Genomic DNA, 6,000 nt, shown 5'->3' with positions numbered 1-6,000 from the left:
ATGCAAATCTTGAGAAAGATGCTGGATCTCATGAGGTTGATGAAAGTGATATTAGAGAATTCCCGAAAATTACGCCAGCTGAAACTTTATAAATAAGGCACTGGCAGAGTTTGACTAATTAATAACTGAGAGGAAACAAAGAATGTGGAAGTTGACAAGGACATCAAAGAGAATATTTGGATGTGAAAAGGTTTAAGAGAATCTGTTGGGAAGACCAATGAAGCCTTCACACATTTGGTTAGAGGATCCTGTTTATGGTCATGTGAAAAATCAAGGATCAAGTGAAATATGTTATATGCTGAAGTACAAATTTGTTGGAGAGTTACATCAAAATCCCCAGCTTTTAATTTCATTAAATTCTATCAAGCTTTTTTTGCTCTTTACTATGAAACTTGGGTCCCTGTTTTAAGTGGATTCATTTTAAATGACTTTTATTTCTTTTACTAATTATCCTTAGATAATTAATATGTCCTATGTTTCGTACTAACTTCAGGAAGCAGGAGTTTCTTTTATGTGTTGATCTTTAATTAAATCTTTCTGATTCCAAATCAGAAAGTTCCTTGAGGGCTGTCATTTTACAAATCTCCCTCCAGGATTTTTTCAGTCAGGTTCAGAGATATGGAGTGGTAACGATGACCCCTGGGGAATGAAATCGTTGTGCTACAAATTGAGTAAATTTTGGTTAACTGGGAAGAACTTTTCTGAAACTCCATGTGCAGTGTAACTCAATATTGTTTTGAAAAATGAGAATGTCATTGAAACCAAAGGGCATGGACATGAAATAGATGAATTCTGGGTTATTTATTAAATGCCCCCATAGATGGAATGTTTTAAAGTCTTATGTGATTTGAATAATTTGTAACTGTGCATATTTTTGTTCCCAGACATTTTAATCATTAATGATTCTGCGGCATAAAACACCGTCCAAGATATTTTTACTCTGGTAGTCTAAGAACGAACTACAAAAGTAACCTTTATAACTAGATTGTTTGGATTTATTCAACAGAATGGAGTTACTATTAATTGGAGCTGTTGATCAGTTTCTCATTGGGACTTTACAACGGCAATCAAATTCAGGGACTCATATTCAGGTATCTCTCCTGCTTAGTTAGCCATTCACGTCGCCATGATTTTTGACCCAGCATTTTGTGGGGTGAGTTCCAATGGTAACGTGGGCCTGTTGGTAATGTGACCATATAATTTCTGGAAAACTGGGATACTTTTGGGAGAGGCACTTTTAATAATCATAGTGGAATGGCAGCTGTAAACAAGTATTATCCCAGAAAATGAGGACAATTGACTACTGAACCTGGTGATGACCTCTTTGTTATTATCCATCAGCTGTCAGGGACAGGTGACTTTCATTGTCTACAAAGCCGCCAATGAACACTCACCATCACCACCCCCAAAACCCAGGTCCTAACTTATCAGTACACACTGCTGCCATAGCCCAGCTTCCCCTGTGGACCAGTACACACAGCAGGAGGCAAGCCTTGCTGTTAGAGGGTCCCAGTCCTCTGGACAGTCACCTATACTTACTTCCTTGCCTTTGTTGGTTGAAACTCTCTAAGACATCAAGGCTGGATGACATTCCAAGGTTGAGGATGGGTAAAACCCTTCAGAGCACGGAAGACTCGTGTGTGTGTGTGTGTGTGTAAAAGAGAGAGATGCAAAAACAGAGAGACAGACAGGGATAGAGAAACTGAGAAATAAATGAAGAAATGGGGAACTAAAATGGAATCTTGTGTTGAGCTCTGCCCTCCTATCCTTGTAATCCTTAACCTCTTTGATCCCCAGGTTCTACGAATGTAAAATGAAGATGCTAATAACCTCTACCTAATGGAGTTGTTTTTTTTTTTTTTTTTTTTGGAGTTGTTTTAGGACCTAAGAGATTGCTTATTGCCCCCCACCCCCACATCAGTCTCACCTTCTTCCTTTAGTAATAGAATTCTTCAAGTCTTAATTGGGCATATATTTTCCAAAACTAGCCATTACATTGACCAGTTTCTCTTGTAGCTCTATCGGAAGTGATGCATGCAACTTTCCAATCATGTCTTCAGAAGAAACTGCCAGACTCACCACTCCTTCTTTCTCCATTTTCACTGGCAGGAAAATGGCCACAACTGGAGCTGTCATCCTGGACCCAGAAGTGGAAGCTACACCTTGAGGCTGCCAGAGCCACCCTTCAGCCCCTCACTTCTATATCAGTGCATGAGAGAAAAATCAGGGTTTATCTCATTTAAGTCACTGTACTGGGAGGGGGTCTTATAATAGCAACAACATAGCCTGAACCATAATGGCTACAAGGAGCAACAGTGGATTTGAAAGCCCAGTAGACATGGAATCAAAAATGTGCGTGTTGTAATTCTGCTCTGCTGCTTACATGTCCTTGGGCATCTCTAAGCCTCAGGTCTTCATCTTGAAATAGAAATAATGCCTGAAAAGTAGGTCACTTAAATAATAAATAGATGTTGTTTACTATTATTACTCTTCTCTCTGAACAAGGGCTAATTCATTCATTGACTTGGCAACCACTTAAGGAGCCAGACACTCTTCAAAGCACAGGGGCATCTAGCATTGCATAAGCTACTGAAAGTTTCCAACCCTCCTGTGGATAGAAATTAAATAAACCAAGAAATAATCATATAGTGATAAGTGTTGTGAATATAAGACAAGTTGATCTTTTAGAAGTTGGGTGGAGGGCCGTTTTACAGGGTCGTCAGAAAATACTCTGACATTTCTGCTGAGACTAAATAACAAAAGGAGCCTGTCTGTGAAGATCTGTAAGGAAAGAATTTTAGACAGAGGGAACCACAGGGGGAACGCCTAGGGCAAAGAACCTGTGCTGGGAAGAACTTAGCATATTCAAAGAACAGAAGGAAAGCCAGTGTGGCTGGGGCAAATGAGAAAATGGTGGGTGGTAAGGGATAAATCAGGAGGGGGGCCAGATCTTGTAGTATCTATAGTTCATGGAGTTAATTCCAAGTACAATGAGAAGTCACAAGAGGGTCTTAAACAGGGATGAAACAAAGGCAACACCCCAATACAGCTTTCCTCAGATACAAATACTATACCTAAGTGCAGGCAGCTCATGTGAAAAACATAACCTATTTTACAAGTCAAGCAGCTTCTTAAAATAGGAGAAAAGTTTTAGCTACTCATCATCTGAGAACACACGGGGGTGTTACCAAGAGAAATGTTTAAACCCAAGGCAGAGACCACTGCTAAATCCTTTATATTCTTTATTGTCTAAGGAGGTAATAGCTTGGATGTTGAACTCAGAAACACCTGGCTTTGGACCCCAGCTCCTTTCCAACTAGATGTGTGACCTTAGATAAATTTCACCTCTTGTCTCTTTATTTATCCTCATCCAAAATAAAAATAAAATGTGGAAAATAGCACCCATCTCAACAGTGTCATTGTAAGGCTTTAACAAGATTTTATACATAAAGTGCTTGGCACATTGTGTTTAATAAAAGTGATATGCATGTGTTTATGTGTGTGTGTGAATATATTTATCTTCTATATCTTTCTATCTATCTCTCCATCTGCCTACCTATATACCTACCTAACTACTTTACCATACTAATTGCTCTCTAGTCTATTCCAACTCATGGAGACTCATGCGTTGCAGAGTAGATCTGCGCTCCATAGGGTTTTCGTGGCTGCACCTCTTGAGAAGCAGATCACCACAGCTTTCTTTCAAGGTGCCTTTGCTGTTTTTTGTTGTTAGGTGCCATCAAGTGAGCTCCGACCCATAGAAACCATATGTACAACAGAATGAAACACTACCTGGTCCTGTGCCATCTTCACAATTGTTGCTATGCTTGAGCCCATTGTTGCAGCCACTGTGTCAGTCCATCTCATTGAGGGCCTTCCTCTTTTTCACTGACCCTCCACTTTACCAAGTATGATGTCCTTTTCCAGGGACTGATCCCTCCTGACAACATGTCCATAGTATGTGAGATATAGTCTCACCATCCTCCCTTCTAAAGAGCATTGTGACTGTACTTCCTCCAAGAGAGATTTGTTTGTTCTTTTGGCAGTCCATGGTATATTAAATATTCTTCACCAACACCACAATTCAAAGGCATCAATTCTTCTGTCTTCCTTATTCATGATCCAGCTTTCACATGTATATTGGGCGATTGAAAACACCATGGCTTGGGTCAGGCACACCTTAGTCCTCAAGATGACCTCTTTGCTTTTCAATACTTTAAGGAGATCTTTTGCAGCTGATTTGCCCAAGGCAGTGCATCTTTCGATTTCTCGACTGCTGCTTCCATGGCTGTTGACTGTCCATCCAAGTAAAATGAAACCCTTGACAACCTCAATCTTTTCTCTGTTTGTCTTGATGTTGCTAGTTGTGAAGATTTTCATTTTCTTTATGTTGAGGTGTAATCTATACTGAAGGCTGTGGTCTTTGATCTTCATCAGTAAGTGCTTCAAGTCCACTTCACTTTCAGCAAGCAAGATTGTGTCATCTGCATAATGCAGGTTGTTAATGAGTCTTCCTCCAATCCTGATGCCCCACTCTTCTTCATATAGTCCAGCTTCATGGATTATTTGCTCAGCATACAGATTGAGCAGGTATGGTGAAAGGATATAACCCTGACACACACCTTTCCTGACTTTAAACCACGCAGTACCCACTTGTTCTGTTTGAACAACTGCCTCTTGATCTATGTACAATTTCCTCATGAGCAGGATTAAGTGTTCCGGAATTCCCATTCTCCGCAATATTATCCATAATTTGTTATGATTCACATAGTCAAATGCCTAGCATCGTCAATAAAACACAGGTAAACATCTTCCTGGCTTTCAGCCAGGATCCATCTGACATCAGTAATGATATCCCTGGTTCCACATCCTCATCTAAATCCAGCTTGAATTTCTGGCAGTCTCCTGTCAATATATAGCTGCAGCTGCTTTTGAATGATCTTCAGCAACACTTTGCTTGCATATGATATTAATGATAGTGTTTGATAATTTCTGCATTTGGATAGATGACCTTTCTTGGGCATAGGCATAGATACAGATCTCTTCCAGTTGGTTTGGCCAGGTAGCTGTCTTCCAAATTTCTTGACACAGACAAGTGAGCACTTCCAGCACTGCATCCGTTTGTTGAAACATCTCAACTGGTATTCCGTCAGTTCTTGGACTCTTTTTTTCAGTAATGCCTTCAGTGCAGCTTGGACTTCTTCCTTCAGCACCATCAGTTCCTGATCATATGTTACCTCCTGATATGTTTGAACGTCTACCAATTCTTTTTGGTATAGTGACTCTGTATATTCCTCCCATCTTCTTTTGATGCTTCCTGAATCATTTAATATTTTCCCCGTAGAATCCTTCAGAACTGCAACTCAAGGCTTGAATTTTTTCTTCTCTCCTTTCAGGTTGAGAAATCCTGAATGTGTTCTTCCCCTTTGGTTCTCTATCTCCAGGTCTTTGTACATGTCATCGTAATACTTTGTCTTCTAGAGCTGCCCTTTGAAATCTTCTGTTCGGTTCTTTTACTTCCTCATTTTTTCCTTTTGCTTTAGCTACTCAATGTTCAAGAGCAAGTTTCAGAGTCCTTTCTGACATCCATTTAGGTCTTTCTTTCTCTTCTGTCTTTTTAGTGACCTCTTGCTTCCTTCATGTATGAGGTCCTTAATGTGTTTCCACAACTCATCTGGTCTTCCATCATTAATGTTCAACACTTCAAGTCTATTCTTGAGATGGTCTCTAAATTCAGGTAAGATATTCTCAAGGCCGTACATTGGCTCTTGTCAACTAGTTGTAATTTTCTTCAGTTTCAACTTGAACTTGCATATGAGTAATTTATGGTCTGTTCCACAGTTGCCACTGGCCTTGTTCTGACTGATGATATTGAGCCCTTCCATCGTCTCTTCCCACAGATGTAGTCTGTTTGATTCCTGTGTATTCCATCTGGTAAGGTCCATGTGTACAGTCGCCGTTTCTGTTGGTGAAAAGAGGTATTTGCAATGAAGAAGTCAT

This window comes from Elephas maximus, chromosome 2 (assembly GCF_024166365.1).
Source record: "Elephas maximus indicus isolate mEleMax1 chromosome 2, mEleMax1 primary haplotype, whole genome shotgun sequence".
Taxonomy (NCBI): Eukaryota; Metazoa; Chordata; class Mammalia; order Proboscidea; family Elephantidae; genus Elephas; species Elephas maximus.
The sequence above is the reverse complement of the archived record's forward strand: the minus strand, read 5'-3'. Positions refer to the sequence as shown.